Source organism: Herpailurus yagouaroundi, unplaced genomic scaffold (assembly GCF_014898765.1).
Source record: "Herpailurus yagouaroundi ecotype Mexico unplaced genomic scaffold, PumYag 77, whole genome shotgun sequence".
Lineage (NCBI taxonomy): Eukaryota > Metazoa > Chordata > Mammalia > Carnivora > Felidae > Herpailurus > Herpailurus yagouaroundi.
Genome location: NW_024412388.1, coordinates 96,663,401 through 96,676,094, shown reverse-complemented (window position 1 = coordinate 96,676,094; position 12,694 = coordinate 96,663,401). Strand labels below are relative to the sequence as shown.

The window sequence follows — 12,694 nt, the reverse complement described above, 5'->3', positions numbered from 1 at the left end:
TCCTTATGGATGGTGTGATTTCAAGGGGCCCAGCCTTCCCTGGAGCCTCGTCCATGGGGAGTATCTGTGAGCATGGCCTGTGCCGGTCCTCCAAGATATGTGCTTGCTGTCTGCTCACGGAGTTTGCTGTTTTCTTTCAAACTGTTTCAGAAACATGTGGTTCCATTTGCTTCCCCGACAGGGAGTGTTTTTTCATTACCTTAAAGTAGTTGTTTTTATGAACTGGGATAAACACCTGGTGGGCAAGAGTTTTAGCTCATGGTCATTCCAATTCGAATTCCATTATTTCTCCTGCTTACCTGGGGAGGGGAAAAATATACTTTCTAAACACAGTTTTCCTCTTTCTGGTTTCCCAAACAGATGCACCATCAGATAACAGCATGTCTGCAGCTGGCTGCATCTGCCCAGAATACCAATGGCAGGTGGCTCTGGTGGTGACCATGGCACTCCAGGGGTGGGGGAGGGAGAAAGCATCTTTCCTTATCTTGAAATACTGAAGCCTGTCAGTCTGAGAAGGTGCCATTCAGAGCCGTGTACCAACTTATCCTCACTCCCTCTCCTTCTGGGGTGGGAGCGGAAGTGGCAGTGGGGAGGAGGAAGGGGTAAGAGAAGGAACTAACATTTAGTGGTACTTCCTATGTGCCAGGCAGTGGCATCCTTCCATTTGATTTCATACTCAGAACAACCTTATGCTACAGAGACTGGTTTTTCTGTTTCATAGATAAGGAAAACAGGCTTCAAAGAATAAAAACAATATGCTGGAGATAGATATGTCAATGGTAGGCAGGAATTTGAATCTGCTTCTATCTGATTCCAAACCCTGTGCCTTTTATATTATGTCTCTGAGACCCTGAGAGGGGTGAGGATTGACTCAGTTTCACACAGCCAACCCGGGAGCAGGCTGTGTCTTTCCAGCCTCCCAAAGGGAGGGAGAGGCACGGCTGGACAAAACGTGTTGGTCAAGTGCTTAATTAATATAGGAGAGGGAAGGAGAATTGAAGTTTTTGGCTGTAAGTGATTCCATCTTTTGTTCATTCAACAAATATATATACAGTCCTCACTAAGTGTTAGGCACAATGTATCAACTTATGCGAAGAGTACAGCGGAAAAGGCAGACTTGAGGTTATGTGCAGTAATTGGTCTCAGATTTGGACATGTTGAGTTGAAGATATAGGTTTGTTTCTTTAAACTTTATGTATTCATGCATTTATTTAAGTATTTATTTGTAATAATCTTGTAATAAATCTTCAAGTCAAGTTATATAAGTTTTTTTCCCCCCCAAACTGTTTTGGCTATTCTAGGTCCTTTGAACTTCCACATAAATTTTCAAATCAGCTTGTCAATTTCTATAAAATAAAATCTGCTTGGATTTTTACTAGATTTATGCTGGGCAGAATTACTTTGGGAAGAGTTGACATCTTAAGAATATTGTATCTTCCCATTCATTTCTTAAGGTATTTGAAAGTTTCTGTCACCAATGTTTTCTAGTTTTTCTATGTATATGTTTTGCATATATTTTGTTATATTTATTCCTAAGTACTTTGTGTTTTGATGCACTTTTATTATGTGCCTTGTTTTCTCATATTTCTTGCTTGGGGTTTCTTCTGTGGACTTACACTTTTCATAAAATTTGGAAAAGTTTTGGTCATTATTTCTTCAAATATTTCTTATGACTTCTCCTCTTTCTTTTCTTCTTTAGGGTCCACTTGCATGTATAACAGGTTATTTGACATTGTCTCATAGCTCTCTGATGCCCTGGTTATTTTTTCCAGATGCTCAATCTTTCCTTTACATTCTTGAATATATGGAATATAGTTTTAATAACTTACAATGTCTTTGTCTACTAATTCTATCACCTATGTCATTTCTAGGTCAGTTTTCATTGATTTTTTTTTCTTAATTATGGATTTTATTTTTCTGCTTATTTGCATGTCTTTTAGTGTGTGTGTGTGTGTGTGTGTGTGTGTGTGTGTGTGTGGTTGTTGTTGTTTGCTTTTTGTCTTGTGAGTTTTTATTGGATTCTAGACATTATGTATTTTTACTTTGTTGGGTGCTGGGTATTTCTCTATTCCCATAAATATACTTAAGTATTATTCTGGGACATAGTTAAGTTACTTGGATACTGGTCCTTTTGAGGTTCACTTTGTTAGGGATGGCCAGAACTGCTTATCGTCTAAGGCTAACTGCCCACTACTGAATATCCTTCTGAATACTCTATCTGGTAACCTATAAATTATGAGGTTTTCAACTTTGGCTGGTAGGCAAACACTGAGGATTTTTTCCTTTACTCCTTTCAGGTGTTTTTTTCCCTTCAGCTTTAAATATTTTTTCTGACTTGAATGTGCTGATCAGCAATCAAGCCAAAGACTCGAGGGAGACCCTTTGCAGATCGCTGGATCTCTCTCTCTCTCTCTCTCTCTCTCTCTCTCTCTCTGTGCAGCTCTCTAATCTCTGATGCTCTTCTATGTGAACTCTAGCTGACTTGGCCTCCTTGGACTCCCCGAATGATCTCCTAAACTAAGGGAGACTTGTTGGCTCTGGCTGGGTTTTATCATAGGGGCTCATCTTGCTTGTTTCCTCTTTTTCAGGGATCACTGTGTGTAATGCCTGACGTCTAATGTCGGAAAGCTGTTGTTTCATATATTTTGTCTGGTGTTTTAGTTGTTTCAGGTGGGAGAGTACATTCTGTCCTGTTACCCCATCTTGATCAGTATTGAAGTCCTGATGCAATTTCAAATGGCATTACAGTTTAGATTTTTTTTCAATAATTTATTCATAGTCTACGAAAAACAGTTGATTTTTGATATTTGACTTTGTATTCACTTATTAGTTTTCACATGGTGGGGGTAGATTCCTGAAGAATTTCTATACACACAATCATGTCATCTGTAAATACGGCATGTTTTCTTTCTTCCTTCAGAAACTGCATGTGTTCTCTCTCTTTCCCTAGCAAACCCCTCCCCCTGCCTTATTGTTGTATGAGAAACTCTGTTACAATGTTAAGTTGAGGTGAAGAAAGCAAACCTCGCATTGTTCTGGATCTTGAGAGGGGAAAGAATTCAGTCTTTCATCATTAAGTAGGATGCTAGGTGTAGGCTTTTTGTAGATGTCTTTTTTGGGGCTAAAAAAGTTTCTTCTGTTCCTAGTTTGCTGAGAGCCTCACAAGGAATGGATGTTGAATTTTACCAAATGTTTTTTTCTGCATCAGTTGAGATGATAATATAATTCTTTCTCCTTTACTCTCTTAATGTGGTAAATTACAGTGATCAATGATCATTAAATCAGTCTTGGAGTCCTGAGATAAACTCCACTTGATCATGATGTATTATCCCCTTAAAAATGCTTTTTATATGTTTATGTATTCTATGTACTAATATTTTGTTGAAGATTTTGCATCAACATTCATGAGAGACATTGGGCCAATTTTATTTTCTTGCAATGTGTTTGTCAGGCTTTGATATCAGAGTAATACTGGCTTCATAAAATAAGTTGGTAATAATTCTTTCCCATTTTACTTTCTATAAGAATTTGAGTATGATTGGTATCATTTCTCCCCCTCAGTGATAAGTAGAATTCATCAGTGAAGCTGTTTGGCCTGGGGTTTTCCTTGTAGAAAGTTTTTAAATTAAAAATTCAATTGATTAAAAAAATTTTTGGGGGGGGCGCCTGGGTGGCTCAGTCGGTTGAGCGTCCAGCTTCGGCTCGGGTCATGATCTCACAGTTTGTGAGTTCGAGCCCTGCGTTGGGCTCTGTGTTGACAGCTCAGAGCCTGGAGCCTGTTTCGGATTCTGTGTCTCCCTCTCCCTCTGCTCCTCCCCGGCTCGTGCTCTGTCTCTCTCTCTCTCTCAAAAATAAATAAAACATTAAAAAAAATTTTTTTTCATGTTTATTTTTGAGAGAGAGAGACAGACAGACAGAGCATGAGCGGGGGAGGGGCAGAGAGAGAGGAAGATGCAGAATCCGAAGCAGGCTCTAGGCTTCGAGCTGTCAGCACAGAGCCTGATGTGGAGCTGGAACTCATGAACCACGAGATCATGACCTCAGCTGAAGTCGAACTCTTAACCGACTGAGCTACCCAGGTGCCCCCCAAATTCTATTGGTTTAATAGATAAAAGGGCTATTCATATTTTCTATTTCTCTTGTGACAGCTTTGGTAATTTGTCTTTCAAGGAATTTGTACACTTCCTATCTTTTTTTTGGCCAGCTTTCTTGAAGTGTAATTGGCAAACAAAATTGTGAGATATTTAAATTGTATCCTTTAAAGATGAGTAGAATTTGCAGTGGTTCCTTCTATCATTCCTGACATTGGCAATTTGTACTTTTCTCTTTTGCCTTGCCTTTATGTATGTGCAGATTAGTTAGCTTTCGCTGCATTGCCAAATCCTACAGTCTCTGTATCAGGCAATGTATATTTTATAGAGCTCTCTCTTTCTTTTTGGAAGGTAATCCCCTGGAATAGTTAGTAACTCTTTATATTACAATTTCCCTGTTCAAATTGGGCTGTGGTTTCTGTCTCCTGAGTGAATCCTGACTGATACACCAATAAAATACTGGAATAGAAATGTCAGCGATGGAGAGGACATGGAAGAGAATTCAGACCCAGGTGGATAGGCTGACTCTGAACAGGGAGAGTGACATCCTTTGAGCCTGGAGACCATAGGAAGGATACATGGTGAGTATCTGACTATATTTATGAGGGAAGGGAGGATGAGAAGCTGAGGGAGTTCCTGGCTTTGATTTTCTCCATGAAGTAGGAGGAAAGCTATCTGCTGAAGGCTTGGGGAGAATGAGGCAGATTTGTAATAGCCCTCGATGAACCTTGCAAAAGACCAATTTGTGTTGGAGTATACAATTTTCTCTACCAGAACTCAGAAATCCAGCCTTATAAGCAAGGCAGGCAGTTTTAGAACTGACTCAGGGTCAGGGTTTTCCAGGACTTGTGAGTAGAAGAAAAAGGGAGCACGGGTATTAAAGAAGCTGATGAGAAATCATCCAAGTTATTGACCAGAGGTCTAGCGTGGGTTTTGAAAGATTGAGCCCCGGGGTTGAGTGGAGGAGAGAAGATAAACTGTGAGGCCATAAAAGGGTTAAAGTGCTGGCACTCAGTGAGGTCAAGGAATGAAGTAGGAGGAATAGAATAGAGTTGGAAAGGTCATGGTCCAAGTGGGACGTTGGAGTGTAATTTGGGGGGAGGTGGAGCCATGGTAGTAATGGTCCAATTGTGGCCTTGAAAAGTCATTTGAAGTGATCAGGACAAGGTTGGGGGAGGCTAGGGTGTCAGATGAGTTGGCCTCAGCAATTTGTCTCAGGATGGTGGTAGGAGTTAATACAGTGGTGACTGGGGAGAGTCCTCAGCATGGTGTGGGCCAGGGTCAATGATAGCAGCAAGAGGTGAAGGCAATGAGCCATGCAGCTTGAGCAGGACTTTAAATGAGAGTAGAAGAGTAATAGCATGGAACTGGCAAGGGATGGTGGGAGACTGCTGACTCCAAGTGCACCCTTCTTGGCTGGAAAATGGAACTCGTGGGAGCAAGAGCCACTTTCATGCAAGAGGGCTGCAAGGGAACCAATGTCCTTGGGGTAAGGCCAGGTTTTAGTTACTGTGAGAAGGAGGATATATGGAAAGTTCTTGGAGAGTGTTGTGGATGTAGAATTTGCGAATGGTGGAATGAGGGTTACTAAGAGCGCAGGGGAAAATATTCAAAAGGAAAACAGCAACGTGAAGGTGGAAAGGGCAAAGGTGATGAGCAGTTTGTAGGACTCAAAGTACAGCAACTGAATTTTCATCCATGTATCACAGCACTTGGTAAGCACAGAGTAGGTGCTCAATTAATGTATCTGAGGAATTGTGTAAATCCGTGAATAAAGTCTCTTTTGCAGCTGCTCACTTTGGTTCTCCATTTGTTTACTGGGAATGCTGCTGCTTTTATCCCCCTAGCTCTGAAATTTATAGCTGCGTCCTCTCCAAAGCCCCAATTCTTTCCATCTGGCAGAGTGGGTGTCTTATTATTCTCTCCCATTTCACCCTAGGAGGGTGGGGAAAGTCAGGGCTGAATCTTCCTCTGGTTACTACTTGGGAGAAACTGAAGGTCAGAGAGAGCAACGAGTTCACCCACTATCAAGGATTAAGATTTACAGTAAGACAGGGAAAGAAATAGCAGGGCTTCCCCCTGTTCTGGCCTGTTCTGGCCCCCAAAGCAGCCCCAGAAGGGTGCGTGGGGGGCTCTCTGGGAGCAGCTGTCCAACGTGGCCTGTGGCCGGTCAGGCTCTGCACAAGGCAGTCTCCAGCAGGTGGGGGTGTGGAGTTGCGGAAGGCTGGCAGCTTTAGGTGGAATGAGAAGGCAGAGACGCCTTGCGGCTGCAAGACGGGACCGGCTCTTCGGAGGAATGAAGTCTTTGGGGTATGCGCGGCCAAGCTTGGGAGATGGACTTCTGCTAACCCATTAGTTTCCAGCCGTCACTCCACAGCCACGTTGCTTCGTTAGAGGAGCAGGAAGCAACAGGAGATGGATGCCCCCTGCCTCTTTTTCCTCTTTGGCCTCAAGGTCTGAGTCCTGAGGTCTTGACGGTGGGGAATGTAGCCTAATGGAGAGTGCACAGGGTTTGTGGCTTTTAAGTCCCGGCGCCCCTGCACTCTGGCCACGCACACAGGCTACTTCCAGACCTCTGCGAGTGAGTGATAAAGGCGCCTGTCCCACCTTCTCACGCTTTATAGGTGAAAGCCTTGGCAGATTGAAGACTGTAAAAATATAAGAATTTATTGTTAATGATTAATGGGGTAGTTAATGGCAAAAATATGTTCCTTGATCTATTCTAGAGGAGGAAAGAGGACCTTTAGGAAAGAAGACTTTCTTATTTGCAGAAGAACTGACCCTTTTGACTGTATGTTTTCACCTCTGTGAGGTCATAGAGTGGAGGGGTTAAGAATGCCAACTTGCCGTGGAACATGGGAGGGAGGTAATAAGCACTTGGGAAACAGAGAGCACAACAATAAACTACCATCTCTTAAGTATCTGCTATACTCCAGGCCCATTACACGTGTTGTTTAACATCATCATCACAGCAGGCTGACCGGGTAGATGTACTTATCTAACTAGAAATGGAACCTTAGAATCTGAGAGGTTAAGTACTAGCAGAGAGTTCCCCAGATAAAAAGTAGCGATGGCAGGATTTGAACCCATGCCTGCTTGGCTCTCATAGCCCAGGCCTTTCCTGCTGTAATGTGTGGCCTTATACTTGACTAAATCTCCAAAAAACGTTTCTAGGTACCTGTCCTAAGCTGGTTACTTAAGAATCACTCAGGAAACTTGTAAAAATGTGTATTTTTAAGCGCTCCCCCAGGGAGAATGTCATCACAGATTTAGGTTTTTCCTTTCTCTTTCTTTCTTTGCATTTCATATCCTCCCCCATTACTTCAGCTGTTTAAGGGACTACAGTAATCAATACTTTTGTCTTTCAAACATCTTATACCTTATACTTTTTCTTGAAAACACTGGCAAATGCACATTCATTTTGTCAAGCCAGGGACCCCCGAGGTTCCCCAACAGACTGTTATACAATCAGCAACTCCCACTTGTTCCAACAATATACTTTTATCCACTTATTCTGCTGGGGTGTAAGAGTCATCTTTAGGACACAGTTCACTGCTGGGAGAGGCCTCCCCTTGGGCAGGACTTGGCCCTGGGAGGGAAACAGAAGCAGAAAGCAGTGGATTCCTGGGGTTTTATTCATCTAATCATTCAGTAAGTAATAACTGAGTACTATGTGGCAGGCAGGGGCGAGATGTTGGGGATGGAGTAATCATAAAACAAAGTCTCTGTTCTCAGGGGGTTTTGCAGAGGTGGGCACAGAAAGCCTGGCATCTGAGCTGAGACCTGACAGATGACAGAGTGAACCGTGAATTGCTGGGGAAAAGCATACCAGGCAGAGGGAACAGCGAGTGCAAAGACTCCCTTGGGGGAGTTTGAGGTAGTGCAAGAAGGCTAGTATCCAGCAGGAAGCCTGGAGTGGAGTGTGCAAGAAGGAGCAAGGTATGAGATGTAACACAGGTTAAGTAACACAGGTTGGAACACGTGGGGCCTTGTAAGCCATTGTGAGAATTTGGAGTTTTCTTCCAAGTAAGATGAGAAGGAATTGGAGAGTTTTGTGCAGGGGAGTGACATGATTCAGTTGGGGTTTTCACAGGGTCACTGTGGGTGTGGTGTTGAGAATTCACTCTAGGAGAGGGGCGCCTGTGTGGCTCAGCTGGTTAAGCGTCTGACTCCTGGTTTCGGCTCAGGTCACGATCTTACAGTTCATGAATTGGAGCTGGGTGTTGGGCTCTGTGCTGACAGTGTGGAGCCTGATTGGGATTCTCTCTCTCCCACTCTCTCTGCTCCTCCCCTGCTCATACTCTCTCTCTCTTTCTCTCTCCCTCTCAAAAACAAATAAACATTAAAAAAGAGAGAGAGAGAGAATTAACTCTAGGGGGGCAAGGGTGCTAGCTGAATCCCAAAGCAACTTTGCATATCTCTTGAACATTTTGTCTGATTCTAGTCCTCATCTCTACCACGTTGGCCAGAGGGGGAACACAGGCCCTCTCTGATCCTCTGCCATCATCCTCCCTGTCCCTCCTGCCCCTCTTAGTGGTATACCGTAATCTCCAATGGTTGCAAATGGATAGTGGTGGCAGACATGGTAATGGTGGGGATATTGGCCACATTAGCGGTGCCAAAATGCCCCCACTGTACCAGAAATAAAGAGATCTCAACTGTGGGAACAAAATGGCAGAGCCACACCTCATTTGCTCACTGACTCACTCACTTATTCTTTTAACTTCTGTTGAGCACATACCTTGTGCCAAGGACTGCACGAGCCACTGGAGAATGAGGCAGTTTTGAAAAGGTCCCTAATATGTAAACACTGCCTTAGAGGAAACTCTCAAACTAATTACTAACATTTATCAAGCACTTTGGATGGGTCAGACACTGATTTAAGTGCTTTTTATGTATTACCATATTTAATCATTTAAATTAACTCTATTAGACAGGTACTATTTTACCTGTCATTTTAAAGATGAGGAAGTTGAGGCACACGGAGGTCAGGCAAGCTGGTCAAGGTCACCCAGCTATAAAGTAAACTGAGATCTGGGCCCAGAAAATCTAGCTCTACTACTGTGCTTCTTAGACAAAAGGAGAGATGGCTAAATGTACAATTATAATGCGATGTGATGAGTATTCACTAGAACTACTGGGAGCTTTTGACATTATTGAGGGGCAAGGCCCAAAGCTTTTTCAAATTTCCAATCCTGTTAATGCCACTGTTGTATATAACTTCTCCCCATAAAATGCTGTAAAGTACAACTAAGATTTTTAAGTGATGCTTCCAGATTCTTAATAAAAGATTAAAGTAATTTATAAAGCTATTTTCTGGCTAAGAACCATCCCTTTCTTGGACTGCTTCACTCACTCATCATTTCCATCACAAGCTGATAGCTTTTCTTTGGGCAGTCCATTCTTCACAAAGGGAAAAAATAGTTTTTATAACAAGGAGAGGCCAACCAAACTGGGCTGGGCTCGGAAGGCCTGGAGGTGGGTGGTGGCCGGGCTTACTCATTGTCTCAGCTATTCCTCTTCTGTGGGGACCTCATAGCTGGCTGGAATCAAGTTTGTGCCTTGGGAAAATGACAAATCACGTTAAGTTGTGGACCTCTGGGATCCTTTGGGAACCGTTAACCACAAATCTTCATCTTAGAATGCTGAGGGGGTATATTACTAGAGTCTCAGGTGATGGGAGAGCACAGACTGGGCCACAGACTAACTCTGCTTGGAAAAGACAAGGAGAGCTTCAAGGGGTAGATGAAGTTGAGCAGGGCTTGAAAGATGCATTGACATTCATCAGGCAGTAAGGTGAAGGTGTTGTAATAAAGGAAGAGTTTGCTTCAAGGATCTGAGGGAGGGCTCAGCCGTCTAGGCCTTCTAGAATCATTCCATCCAAAAACACTAAATGTCTTGTGGGGTGGAATCAAAGTGGGACTTTTTCTACTTCGTATGATATTGTAATAAAAAGTTATATCTTCCCTCTTGAGCGTTTTCTCTCTCAAGCTTTATTGAGGTATAATTGGCATACAATAAACAGCACATAATTAAGTTCACAAATTTTATGAGTTTTAAACATATTTATGAAGCTGTTGCCACAATCAAGATAGCGAACATACCTGTCACCCCCAGAAGTTCCCTGTGACCCTTTGTACTCCCTCCTTCCTACCCTTTCTTGCCTCTTCACTCTTTAACTCTTGAGACCACTCATCTGTTCCCTGCCACTATAGATTGGTTTGCATTTTCTAAAATTTTATATAATGGAATCATACAAAATGTACTCTTTTTTTTACACACATAATTCTTTCACTTTCTTTCCCCTAGCATAATTATTCTGAGGTTCATCCATATTGTTGTACGTATAGTAGTTCATTCCTTTTTACTGTTGAGTAATACTCCATTGTATGGATGTACCACCATTTGTTTCTCCATGCTGCTAATAAAGGGCGTGTGGGTTGTTTCAGTTTGGGGCTATTACAAGTAAAGTTGCTATAAGCATTCTTATACATGTCTTTTATGGACTTGTTCTGTCTTTTCATTTGGGTAAATACCTTGGAATATGGCAGGAAATAGGTTTACTTAAAAAAAAAAAAACCTGCCAGTTTTTCTAAATGGTTGAACCATGGAAGGTTCAGTTGTTCCACATCCTCGCCAACACTTGTATGGCCATCTTTGAATTTTAGACATTCTAATAGACTTTTAGTGGTACCTCACTGTGGTTTTAAATTTGCATTTCTTTGATGACTAATTATGTTGAGCATCTTCTCATGTAGTATTCATTTTCCAACTGTTTTCTTTGTTGAAGTGTCAGCTCGAATCATTAACCCATTTAAAAAACTGGTTGTTTGCATTGTTGAGTTTTTAGATCTGTTGTGTATTCCGGACACAAACCTTTTATCAGATATATGTTTTACAAAGAGTTTCTCCAAGTATATGGCTTGTTATTTTATTTTCTTAGCAGTGTCTTTCATAGAGCAAAATGTTAATTTTGATGAAATTCAATTTATCAACTTGTTTTCTTGTATGGACTGTGCGTTTAGTGCCACGTCTGAGAAATATTTGCTTAACCCAAGTTCAGGAAAGTCTTTTATGTTTTCTCTTAGAACTTTTAGGTTTTTTTTTTTTTATTGAGATATAGCTCGCCTACTCTTTAAAAGTGCACATTTCAGTGGTTTTTAGAATATTCACAAAGTTATGCAACCATCACCACTATCTAATTCCAGAACATTTACATCACCCCCTCAAAAAACCTTGTACCCATGAGGCAGTCATTCCCCATTTCTCCCTCCTCCCAGACCCTGGCAACTGCTAATCTACTTTCTATATCTATGGATTTGTCTATTCTGGACATTTCATATACACCGAATCACACAATATGTGGCCCTCTGTGTTAGACTTCTTCATTTACCATAATGCTTTCAAGGTTCTCCAGGTGGTAGCATATATAAGTACTTTAATCCATTTTATGGCTGAATAATATCCTGTTGTATAGATATACTGTATTTAGTTTATGTATTCACGAATTGATGGATGTTTGGATTCTTTCCACTTATTGGCTCTTATGAATAATGCTCGTATGAACATTTGTGTATGAGGTTTTGTATGGACATATGTTTTAGGTTCTTTTGGATATATAACCAAGGGGTGGAATTTCCGGGTCATATGGTAACTCTGTGTTTAAACTTCCTGAGGAACTGCTGGAATGTTTTCCAAGGCAGCTGCACTATTTTACACTCGTATCATCAATGCATGAGAGTTCCAATTTCTCCACATCCTCTCCAATACTTGTTATTGTTCATGTTCCTTTTTTTTTAAAGTTTATTTATTTGTTTTGAGAGAGAGAGAGCACTCATGTGAGCGGGGGAGGGGCAGAGAAGGAGAGGGAGAGAATCCCAAGCAGGCTCTGTGCTATCAGTACAGAGACTGATATGGGGCTCGATCCTAGGAACCATGAGACCATGACCTGAGCTGAAACCAAGAGCCATATGCTTAACCAACTGAGTGCCCCTCATGTTCTTCCTCTTTTTTTTTTTTTTTAGATATAGTCATCCTGATGGGATATAACATCCTAGTATGCCATTTTGGTTTTGATTTGTATTTTCTTAATGAGTAATGATGTTGAACATCTTTTCATGTATATATTGAGTATATTTTTTTCTTTGGAGAAATGTCTATTCAGATTCTTTTCCCATTTTTAATTGGGTTATTGTTTTTTTATAGTTGAGTTGTAACAGTTCTTTAAATATTCTGGATACTAGTCTCTTATTGGATTGTCTTTTCGCCTAGTGGGGAAGGTTCGAGAATTCCCTACTAAGTATGATATTAGCAGTAGATTTGTAGCTATTCTTTTCTTTTTAAAAGATTAAAAAAAAATTTTTAAGTAATCTTTATACCAAACATGGGGCTCGAGCTCACAACCCTGAGATCAAGAGTCACATGCTCCACTGACTGAGCCAGCCAGGCACCCTGTTTTTTTTTTTAAAATATTCTTTATCAAGTTGAGAAAATTCCCCTCTCGTCCTAGCTTACTAAGAGTTTTCATTATGAGTTGGTGTCGGATTTGTCAAATGCTTTTTCTGTATGTATTGATATGATGTGATTTGTATGAACCTATGGTG

The 12,694-nt window shown here is 41.4% G+C and overlaps 1 long non-coding RNA gene across 4 annotated transcripts in view; it reads left to right on the top strand.

The window, feature by feature from the left end:
• LOC121027692 (uncharacterized) overlaps positions 1–12,694 on the top strand; it is a 145,727-nt gene that overhangs the window by 51,981 nt on the left and 81,052 nt on the right. Inside the window, exon 1 of one of the 4 annotated variants that reach the window (XR_005788873.1) lies at positions 6,974–8,030. The exons of the other annotated variants lie outside the window; for them this stretch is intronic. This is a non-coding gene — a long non-coding RNA (uncharacterized LOC121027692). Of the gene's footprint in view, positions 1–6,973; positions 8,031–12,694 lie in introns of those variants that run through there. 4 annotated transcript variants of the gene reach the window in all.